The 12433-nt window shown below is 38.3% G+C and overlaps 1 long non-coding RNA gene across 1 annotated transcript in view; it reads left to right on the plus strand.

Annotated features, from left to right (window-relative positions):
* Positions 1-3850: 3850 nt before the first annotated feature.
* Positions 3851-12433, plus strand: part of LOC140844003 (uncharacterized) — a 49670-nt gene continuing 41087 nt past the window's right edge. The window contains exon 1 of the long non-coding RNA XR_012122060.1: positions 3851-5838. This is a non-coding gene — a long non-coding RNA (uncharacterized lncRNA). The remainder of the gene's footprint in view (positions 5839-12433) is intronic.

Genomic DNA, 12433 nt, shown 5'->3' on the forward strand with positions numbered 1-12433 from the left:
TGAAGATGTGCCATTGAGAAGGACAGACATGGTTTCTACCTCTCAGAGTGTGGAGTATGAGATAAATGCAAGGCCAGACCAGGTAGCACACAGTGAATATACCACATCCTGTGTCTATCTGTGTGCTTGTTGGGAGGGGGATAAGTAGGAATTTGCAAAGTCCAGAAGTTGGGGAAAATTAACTGAAACAGAGGGAAGAATATATGAAAATGCTCAGTTTTATAAAAGGCCATTAATAACAGAAGAATGAAGGGGAATGAGAAATAAGTTAAAGAGACTTAATAAACAGTGTAGGTGTTTTAAACAAACATGACTGAATGAAAGAAAGGTTAAGGTGTGAGCAAATGGAGGAATAAGAAATATGGGAAAGATGAAAAGAATTAAAAAATGAGTGGGAAGAAAACTCAGAAACACACAGTCCTGAAAATGAGAATACTCTTGTATTTAATGTTTAAAAGGTAAGTCTGATGATGAAAGACAGGACCTGGAGAATGTGTTTTTATGGGTGCTGCTGAATATCACCTTAAACACATTTTTATTGCAATATAGGTTAGGGGAAAATTGGACAGGATCATTCATTACAGGACTTCAGAACCTGTAGTATTCTAATGTACTCTGTGATTCTTGTAGAAAGCAGTACACTAGGTAACGCTCCCCCACATTTCTTGACCATAATGTTTTATTTTTTTTTTCCTTGCTAGTATTTCCAGGGATTAAGCTTCTGAGGACCACAGTAGAAAATATTATATTAACAGAGATATATATAAAAATGGAGGGGAGATAGGGAATAAAAAACAACCTTGTTTTTTCTGAATTTGGCACTGATTCTCCCTGGGCAAACCCCTTTCGGTCTCAGTCACCTCTTTTCATACCCAGGATTCAGTCTGCTATAATTTATTTTATTTTTCAAGCATAAATCCCATAATGGCCTATATGTACGTAGGTATGTTTGTGTATATAGATATATATGTGTGTATACATGTATATACATGAGCATGTATACACATATACATATATGTGTAAATACACACATATACATCATATATATCTATCTTTGGTTCTCATTAAAAATCAGTTTTCTAGGTTCAAAGGGTAGATTGAACACACTAACCAAAGGTATTCAGCAACTCTGATAGCGGTTAAGAGTAGTATATGACACAAAAAGTAGTAGTGGAGACCCATCATTTAAAGTGAAAATGAAAAAAAAATCATAATAGGAAACAAAGTAATAATGTAGAAAATGCTATAGAAATATTCTCCTAGTCTTCAAACATTATACAGCACAGAAACCCTTAAGGGATCAATAACCACGGTGTTTATGTGTGCCATATGGAAATATTTCCTCTGCAGTGTGCCTGCATTGCTATTTAAATGGAGAATAAATGTTATGTTAGCAATATTTTTATGTAGCCTAGAATTTTTATTAAAAAAAGTTTTTTTCTCTATTGCATCTGGATGGTAAATAAAAGATAAAAATCACTAGAGAAGAAGTTATATATATATATAATCTTATACAATAGTCTGATTTAAAATGAAACTTTAACAATTTTATTCTTGAACGAATTAGCAGGTTTTTTTTCAAAAATAGTAAGTTGAATTGTAGGTAATTATGTGCTCTAAGAACAATAAGATACAAGCTTTTATGGACTGTTATTCTGTGCCCTTAAGGCAACGCTGGACATAACAATGCACCTTACACAATAAAGTGATAATTCAAATAAGAAAATTTAGTAACTTTGGAATTTCTGAAGTTATTTCTGGATTCTATCCAGGGAATTTTGATAATGCGCCTATTGTTTTTCACAATTTTTCTAACAAATGAGAGTAAAGATAAAGATCATCTTAACATTAACTTTTTATATTATAAAGCACTGCATATTCTAAAGCATATGTCTCAATCATAGGGAAGCTGGAAAACAAAATTATAGAAAGAATATTAAAATTGCACATACCTAACCATCCAATGTTAACCACTCTTAACATATACCATCTCTATTTATGTACATCTATGTATATGCACATCTCTATTTATGATGCCTTATAGATACATATAGCTTTACTTTTCAGCATAGGACCACATTTTATAGATTCCAAGCTATATATCACCATTTTTAACCCTCACTGCATGCTGGGAGGACTCTGATGTTTACTCAAGGACACGTCCTAGTCTACTACTGGTATCCACAGCTTGCTTCCTTTCCTGAGCTCAACAGCCCTTTCATGTCATCCGTGACTATTACTTCTCTTAGGTGTTGTTACTGCGCACCACACTGTATTCTCACAACGAACCCTACTCCCTCCCCCTAGCAGAGCGGATTTCTCTGGAACGTGATCATAATGCATGAACATCCTTCTGTACTCTGGGCAGGTGAGAGGAGACATTTCTCTAAGCCCCTAAAGTTATGTTTCCCCCAGTGTACTAGAGCCAACAGTTTAGTAAAGTTTAGTAGGGTTCGGCTCCAATATTAAACAGATTTGTGTTTTTTCAGAAAAAAAACCTTTTTAGGGGTCTACTTATGGCTTCAACTTCTTCCCTCCATGAAATGAAGGGGAGGGCAGGAGCTCCATATAACCCACAATCATTACTGTGTATTGAGAATGGCCTCTCTTCTCACAGCACTAGAACTTTGTGGCCTGCCCAGACTTCAGAATGACTCCCGGTGGAGTAGTCTATGCCTGTCAGTTCTGTACCTCCAGAGACTAGTGTCATGTTGGACACATGATAATCCTGGAAAATGTATTTTGCTTGTTTGTGTGTAAGTGTGTGTGCATGCGTGTAAGGGAGGAATAGCATTTGTATATATATATGTGTATATTATTGGTGATGATAGTTGGGTATTTTTCCCCAAGTAAATGTTTATTAAATTGTCAAAAAATGCAGAGAGAAATAAATATTTTGTTTTAGTATGAAGAAATATTCCCTCATGCTGGATGTAGCACTACATTTTTCCCTAGGTAATTCTTATATATGTTGCCACTAAGGCATACCATAGAGAGAAACCAGTTTCCATTGGTTACTGGACAAATGCAAACCTATGCCATGATAAGAAATGCTATGTAATAAGAATGCAGAGTTTCTGCTCAGAGTGAATCATCATTAGGAAAATCCCAAAGAGGCTTTCAGTGATGTTGCCTCATGCATCCTCTGAGACTTTAGGAGAAGGGAAGTTTATTGAGACATTAGAAAAGGGCTAATTTATTTCCTGAAAGACAGAAAAACTGTTCTTAGGAGAACTCCCAGACTCAATGAAATTTCTGGTACTTTTCAATGTACTTGCATCTTTTTTTCTGTCCAGTAAGTCACATTTCACAGAGATCTTGGAAATTATTTAAATGACTTTGGGATATACCCCTGGATCCTAACTTATTAAATAGTCCTGTCAGGTTCCACCAGATAATTATCTGTAGTCCCTGCCCAGTGAGTGTTGGAAAGTTCTAGAACTTTCAGCCTTTTTGGGCAGTACAAATGAAGTATGCCTATCTTCATTCCTAGAGCCTCGCCTACCAGGGATTCCCAATATTATGTCAAAGCTAGTTGCCAATTGTTTAAAAAAAAAATTCAAGCAAGCTTCCCTAAACAGCTGATTGGTCAACTTACTATATACCATATTTTGGAATTTCCTAAAAGTCATTCTGGGAGTGTATATGAAGATTTTCATGTTAACCTTGATAATATTAAGTAAAAGATATAATTCCCATTTACAAATTACATAGTTTTATACTAATATATGTTAAATTTCTTCTAAGTTGTCAAATATTAATATTTCTGAGTTAGATATCACCAAAAAGTGTTTCAGTTTATTTCTCATGTTGCTGCAAAAGTTAAATAACAGTAGAAAATATAAGAAAATAAAAAATAAAAAATGTAATACTACGCTTTTTCCAAAACATTCTTTAGAATAGCTTTCAATCAGTGAAGTCTTGATTAGTGAATTGATACTTAACAAGGATGCAATACTTTCATTTAGGCCATTAGATTTTTCAGTGGCCAACCCAGAATCTTTAGACATCCTTCTGACTTCTCATCTTTTCCAAAGGACTCCTGACTTTTGATCCCTCTAATAATCCTTAAATTTTCTGCAGGTCAACCTAAAACTCAGCTTTTTGAGGTCAATCCTGTCTGTCAGTGTTAGTGCTGTTTTATAAACATCAATAAATATATTAACACATGTTGTCTAATTCTAATAAATAGAACACCAATGGAGAACTCTTAACTCCAAGGAACAACTGAATACAGGAAAGTCAAAAAAAGGAAGCAGCAGCCTTGCTTTGATCCTGAGTTCATGAATAAGTAGGCATTAGAGAATCCTCTACTTGTATGCACATTAACAGAATCCTGGAGAGGGAATGTTTGTAGGATCCCGGCTGCAAATGCAGTACAACACACATTTCTGTTCAGCCTGTTTTTGGGGCCACCAATCTGACGGTTGCCAAGCAAAGTTCTCAGGACACAAAAGGAGACAAATACCAGGTAATAGCTGTCCCCAGGAGATAAAGGATTGACAGCAGATTACTAGAAAACAAATTCAAGAGTCACAATTCAAACATCTAATTGTTAAGAAATGTTTTTTACCTGCCAATCTGAATTTGGACAGGAAGAGCAACGTGAAATTGTACCTTCCTCTCTGGACCAGGTACGACAGATAGAAATCTAGGAGAGCTGACTTTGGTAAGAATTCTTACCCTGTGCCGACTTCTGCCAGTTTTCCCAGGATGCTGGCTGTAGGCTCCGGAGCAGGTGCAGTGTCCCAGTGAGTCCCTGCGTCTTACGTCCTTTCCCAAAGTCATTTAAATAATTTCCAAAATCTCTGTGAAATGTGATTTTTTGGACAGAAAAAGATGCAGATACTTGGCTGAGATCCCTTTTTCTCTAGGACACCTTGGATATAGATACGCTCATCCAGGTTGAAAGTTCTCCACTGTATCTCTTACCGGTGGAATGCGTTGTTTCTCGACTTCTTGTCTTCTTGAAGGAAGTAATTCAGTCAAGAGCCCAGAAAGCAAGAAAATGCAGTGAGGCGAAAAATACTCTCTCCAGACCATAGAGACGATTGTGGGGAAATCTGAACAAACCCGGCTATTAGGGTTAGATTGGTTTTTATTTTTTCTTAAGAGGCAGGAAGTCCTGCCCTGCTTCTTAACGTCCTTTGACCGACAAGTTGATTGACAGCTCTGGGTTGTATCAACTTTTTCTCAGCGGGCAGGCACCTCAGCTGGAAGTACCCACGCGAAGCCCACAGGTGGGCCAGAGCCGCAGGGCTAATGTTAGTTTAATGAGGTGGGGATGCTAGGTCTTCGGACCCTGGGTGTGCCCTGTAGTCACGGGAGCCCCCGAGCCAAGTCAGGTGGCCTTGACCTGGAACTGGGACCTGTGGAGGGCTTAGCGGCTGGCCAGGGAGTCGTCTTCCTCGGTGACAGCCTGGCCCCCTTCTCCTGCCTCTGTCTGCCTAGCCGCCTCCTAACACGGCCACTCGAATTCAAGATTATCTCTGATAAGGTTAACCTGCTACTGCCACCTTGCAACAGAATTTTAACCACCTGAGGCCTCTCACTGCACCCAGTTCAGCTTAAGTCGGACCCGGAATGAGCCCAGACCAGGTCTGGTTTCTAACCCAGCCCAGCCGGGACGCGGTCGGGTTTGTAAGTCGGACCCCGGCCGGCTCTGCCCGTTTCCCATCCAGTCTGGAAACAGACATGCCCGAATGAACCCTGACCTGCCTACCGAAATCCCGACTGCAGAAGCTGCGGAGGATCCCGGAGGGCCCTGGGCTCGCCCTGCCGGCGGCGAGGGAGGAAGCCGTCCGCGAGCGCGGAAACCGCGAGTCCCGCGCCCACCAGGTACCCCGTGCGCTGGCTCGTCGCTCCCGCGGGTCGTCGGAGCACCTCTGAAGTCTCCCTGCCCCACGGTTACTATGAAAACATAAACAGAGGCATGTTAAAATTTTTGGGAGTTTATTTGAGCGACAGTGGTTTTGAATCGGGCAGCGTCTAATCCAACAGCAAGGCGCCTAGACGAGCTGTACAACCTGAGACGTTCAGAGGCTGAAGGCAGGGAAACAAGGAGTTAGAATAAGCAGAAAACGGGGTGAGGGGGAGCTGGTTATTGTAAGGTTACTTTCCTTTAGGGAACGGCAGGGGTCTGGCAGGCAGATCACTTAACTAGCACTGCTCAGGTCATACTTAATTGGTTTAAGATTGCAGTTCTAGGAAAAGCAAAACTGTAATAAAGTTTCTGTTTGGTGATACGGGGTTTAGAATAAACAACTCCGTTTTGGGCCTGTTGTCTTGTTTTTAAAACGGTTATGCTTATATTTAATGTCATGCTTAAAACATCTCCCTCCTTACAACTGTGCTAAAATATTTAGTGATTTTTACCCTATACTTTTGACCTTGTTTTTCTTTTCAAATGTATTTTTTGGTAAGAATACAAAAAATTTAATCTAGCTGTATAATATTTTTCCAAGTGACTGGTTGATTTTTCTCAGCATCCTTTATTGATTTCTCCATCTTTCCCTCATCCATTGGGAAATATGTATTTCCCAAATTTCCTATTTAACAGGTTCATCTGTGAACACTGTTGTTTCATTGATCTATTTGTCTATTATACTGTTTTTCAAATTGTGCTTTTTTTCATTAGAGAAGATGTCTGTTTAGCCAACATGATTGGAAATAGTGTTTTCTGTTAATCAAAAAAATGGTTAAAGCAGAGAATCATAAAAAAAACAATAGCTTAAATATTTTAATATAAAACTTACAAATGCAATTTGCTAGTCTCCCTAATTAGATCTCAGGCATTTTGTATGACTATTGTTCTGTTAATTTTTGTATCAATATTGGGGCAGTTTGGGCAAGATCTTGAAAGAAAGACATAAGCAATCTGAGTGAGAATCCTTTTTATGATTTGTGCCTTAATCCGTTAAGAGTTTTCTTATCCACACTAGTTCAAAATATTTTTTTGTGGTTTTCTAAAACATTTAACTTAATTTTCATAGAAACAACCTTTTTCTTTAAGAACACATTTCCTGGGTTTACGTAATATTAAATTAGGTAGTTATTTGCTGTAAATAGGCATAAACAGTTCTGAGTTTTTAGTTTTAGTTCTGAGAAAGAATAATCGACTCAACCATGGAAACAGATTTGCGTGAATGTAATAGAGTGTTGCCCATTGGCTGTATTTTCAGTATTTAGAGGGCATCAGGTGATACACTTCAGAGTGAAAAGTGGATTCCTTAAACTGGTAGATTAGTTAGGGGAAGAATATTTGTAGTTGTGTTACAATCATCTGGGAATCTTATTATAAAAAATGCACATCTCTATGCTCTAGTCCTGACCTAGAAAATCAGAATTTTCAGTGTTTTACCCACTGGGAAATTTCAGAATTAATATGCATCCTAGGTGATTCTTCTGCATGATTTGAGAGCTGTGGGTGTATTACTTCACTCATAACAAGCTACTCTAATTTATGTAACTCTATTATATTTTAATATTCTGTAACACTCCATCAATTTTCTTAATTTTCTTGACTAGTTCTGCATGTTTATTTTAACAGGTCAAAGTTAAAATTTTACTTTCAACTTATTTCAGGTCACATTGATTCAGTAGATTAGAGAGAATTGGCCTCATGACAGTGTGCAATTTTGGATTCCCCAGACACATTATGTATATCCATTTATTCCAGGCTTTTTAAGTGACTCACTGGTTTTTAAAGTTTTCTTTGTATAAGCCCTACATAATTCTTGCTAAGTTTCTTCCTCAGTGTTTTATCCTCTTCTGCTATTCCTACTGAAAATATGAACTTTTTATCCATCAAATTTTCTAACTTACTTTGTCTATATATTATAAAAGCTGTTGCATTTATATTTTGATTTTGTAGTCAGTCTCTTGATTCACTTTATTTCATAGTTCTAGTAGTTTGTTATTTGTTCATTTCTCTGGTGTTTTCTAAACGTAAGTCATATCTACTGCAAACAATAACTATTTTGCCTTTTGCTTCTTTCTGTTTTTATTTCTTGTTTCTCTTTCCAAGTGCACAGACTTCCTGAACGGCACTCTGCTGTTCTGAAATGTGGAACTAGGCCCTTATTGTTTATTCCTTCTGTCCCTGGCCCAGCCCACAAGTCTTACCAGTCTAAGTAAATGATGCTGAGACTTTAGAGAGCTGCACCATTTATTTGATTATTCTTTCCCAGTCTGTGTGGAAGTTACATCCTCCCCGATTTGCTTCAAAATGCTCAGTGTTTTGGAAATATTTTTTTTTTTTTAGCTTGTGTTTTAAATTTGTAGCTGCTTTTCTTACTTAATTGAAAATGCTCTGTTTTTATTTTTGTTTTTTGTTGAGTTTCACATAAAGTGTTATAATTACATCTGGCTAATTATCATAGGACGTCTTCTCCATCAGCTTTTTAAAGACCTGAAAATATGTTATTTGGATTTTAATTTCTTTTTTCTTTTTACATAAATGTAAGCTTGGTGGGACATTCTAATTCTAAATCATAGGGAGAATTTTCATCTGTTATTGCTAAAAATAAGGATGGTGATAGTTTTATTTCAAGAATACATTATAGGTGAGATTCAAGATGGCGGTGTGAGAGGTGAGATGGAGAATTCCTCCCAAGACCACAAATAGTGTGAAAATATAGTTAATTGCTACAACTAACCCTAAAACCAACAAGAAGGAAGGCTGAACCAGACTGCATCCAGACCTCACGAACACAGGGTAACGTACGAAAGCCTTAATCCAGTGGGACCCAGGCCTTTCCCCCACCCCAGCTCACTGGTGGGAGGAAGAGAAACAGAGCAGGGAGTGTGTGGAAGCCTAGAATTGCTGAACACCCAGCCCTGGAGGTCGGCTTTGGGAGCAAAAACCTACACTGTGTGGTGCTCTGGACGTTGGGTGGGTCAGACAGGTGGAGTGCTTGAGAGACAGATTGGGGCCATTTGTGGAGGAGGGGGTCCACTCTGGGACAAAGGAAGGGCAGGCAGTTTGAGAGGCTTCATAGCAGCAAGAGGGCTGCTGAATGAGTGGGGTTTGCATGGAGCTTGCTGTATGGGGGAAGGGAGAGCTGGACAATGTTGTCTGGGCCTGCTCTGCCCAGCTGGTTAGGACTTTGAGGAGCTTTAGGGGCCCTATCCCCCTGGCTGCCTACTCAGCTCTGATGACCCCCACTGTGACACACAGCCTGGTGTGCCTTCCTGCTAGCCTGCCGTCACTGGTTCGCAAACCGGCAATCACTGAGCTGGTGTCAGGCCCCCCAGAAGGAGGCTCAGCCTACAATACCTATAGACACAAAGCACAGAGGCTTACACCTGTGTGCTTCACCCACTGGCTCTGACACTTGAGACAGGCACCGCAGATGGAAATCAGAAAACAGGTCTTTCCTACCTCCAGGCACCAGCTCCACTCCCCTATGTTGCCCAGCCACACTCTAGGGGATCAGCAGCTCCAGAGACTGGAGCTTCTGGGCACTAGTGGGCACCACACAGAACTATGAAACGTCAAAAGAACATGGTTCACACCAAAATCTCACAAACCCAGAAAAAGGGCCTAATAGTGAACTCACCAATCTGCCTGAAAGAGAGTTCAAAATAAAATCATTAACATGCTTATGGAGGTACAGAAAAATATTCAAGAACTCAGGAATGAATTTTTAAGTCAGAGATTCAATCATTAAGAAATTCCATATCTGAAATGAAACCTACAATGAAGGGATTTAAAAGCAGATTAGATGTAGTAGAAGAGACTGTAAATGGAAGAGAAATTAGAGAAGAGGAACACAAAGAAGCTGAGGCACAAAGAGGAAAAAGAATTTCTAAGAATGAAAAATATTGAGAGAACTGTGCGACCAATCCATAAAGAACAATATTTGTATTATAGTGGTACCAGAAGAAGACAGACAAAAAGGGATAGACAGTGTCACTGAAGAGGTAATTACTGAAAACTTCCCCAATCTGGGGAAGGAGATAGTCTCTCACGCCATGGAGGTGCACAGATCTCCTAACACAGGGACCCAAGGAAGACAACATCATGACATATAATAATTAAAATGGCAAAGATCAAGGATAAAGACAGACTTTTAAAAGCAGCTAGAGAGAGAAAAAAGATCACATAAAAGGAAAACCCATTAGGCTATCATCAGACTACTCAACAGAAACCTTACAGGCCAGAAGAGAGTGGCATGATATATTTAATGCAATGAAGCAGAAGGGCCTTGAACCAAGAATACTATACCTGGCAAGGTTATCATTTAAATTTGAAGGAGAGATTAAACAATTTTCATATAAGAAAAAGTTGAGAGAATTTACCTCCCACAAACCACCTCTACAGTGCATCTTGGAGGGACTCCTATAGATGGAAGTATTCCCAACGCTAAATAGATGTCACCCAAGGGATAGACAAAGAGCACAGAATATGATTAATAATATACAAAGAATGGAGGAGGAAGGAAAAGGATGAAAAAAGAAAGAATAACCTTTAGGTTGTGTTTGTAACAGCACATGAAGTGAGTTAAATTAAACTCTTAGATAGTGAGGGAATTACCCTTGAACCTTTGGTAACCAAGAATCTAAAGCCTGCAATGGCAATAAGTACATACCTGTTGATAATCACCCTAAATGTAAATGGTCTGACTGCACCAATCAAAAGACATAGAGTCACTGAATGGATTAAAAAACAAGACCCATCTATATGCTGCCTACAAGAGACTCACTTCAAACCCAAAGATGTATACAGACTGCAAGAAAAGGGATGGAAAAAGATATTTTATGCAACTAACAGGGAGAAAAAAGCAGGAGTTGCAGTACTTGCATCAGACAAAATAGACTTCAAAACAAAGAAAGTCACAAGAGAAAAAGAAGGACATTACATAATGATAAAAGGGTCAGTCCAATAAGACGATATATAGCTCTTGTAAATATCTATGCACCCAACACAGGATCACCTACATATGTGGAACAAATACTAACAGAATTAAAGGGGAAAAACACACCACTAACTCCAAAGGACAGATCAACCAGACAGAAAATAAGTAAAGAGACACAGGCACTGAACAACATATTAGAACAGATGGACCTAACAAACATCTACAGAACACTCCATCCAAAAGCAACAGGATGCACATTCTTCTCAAGTGCACATGGAACATTTTCAAGAATAGATCATATACTAGGCCACAAATAGAGCCTTGCTAAATTAAAAAAGACTGAAATTGTACCAACCAGCTTCTCAGATCATAAAGGTATGAAACTAGAAATAAATTACACAAAGAAAATGAAAAAGCCCACAAACACATGGAGGCTTAATAACATACTTCTGAATGATCAATGGATCAATGACCAAATAAAAACAGACATCAAGCCATATATGGAGACAAATCACAAAAATTATTCAACAACACAAAATCTGTGGGATGTGGCCAAGGCCATGCTAAGAGGGAAATATATTGCAATACAGGTGTACCTCAGGAAAGAAGAACAATCCCAAATGAACAGTCTGAACTCAGAATTACTGAAACTAGAAAAGGAAGAACAAATGAGGCCCAAAGTCAGTAGAAGGAGGGACATAATAAAGATTAAAGCAGAAACAAATAAAATTGAGAAGAATAAAACAATAGAAAGAATCAATGAAAGCAGGAGCTGGTTCTTTGAGAAAATAAACAAAATAGATAAACCCCTAGCCAGACTAATCAAGAAAAAAAAGAGAGTCTACACACATAAACAGAATCAGAAATGAGAAAGGAAAAATCACCATGGACAGCACAAAATTACAAAGAATGATGAGAGAATATTATGAAAAATTATATGGTAACAAACTGAATAACCTAGAAGAAATGAACAACTTTCTAGAAAGATACAACCTTCCAAAGTTGACCCAGGAAGAAACAGAAAATCTGAACAGACCAATTACCAGCAAAGAAATTGAATTGGTAATCAAAAAACTATGTAAGAACAAAACCCCTCGACCAGATGGTTTCACTGCTGAATTTTATCAAACATTTAGTGAAGACCTAGTACCCATCCTCCTTAAAGTTTTCCAAAAAGTAGAAGTGGAGGGAACACTCCCAAACTCATTCTATTAGGCCAACATCACTCTAATACCAAAACAAGGCAAACACACCACAAAAAAAAATTACAGACCAATATCCCTGATGAACATACATGTAATAATACTCAAGAAAATATTAGGAAACTGAGGTCAAAAATACTTCAAAAAGATCATCCATCAGGATCAAGTGGGATTCATCCCAGGGATGCAAGGATGGTACAACATTCGAAAATCCATCAACATCATGCACTACGTCAACAAAAAGAAGGACAAAAACATGATCATCTCCATAGATGCTGAAAAAACATTTGACAAAATTCAACATCCATTCATGATAAAAACTCTCAACAAAATGGGTATAGAGGGCAAGTACCTCAACATAATAAAGACCAT

Source organism: Manis javanica, chromosome 10 (assembly GCF_040802235.1).
Source record: "Manis javanica isolate MJ-LG chromosome 10, MJ_LKY, whole genome shotgun sequence".
In the NCBI taxonomy this organism is placed as follows: domain Eukaryota; kingdom Metazoa; phylum Chordata; class Mammalia; order Pholidota; family Manidae; genus Manis; species Manis javanica.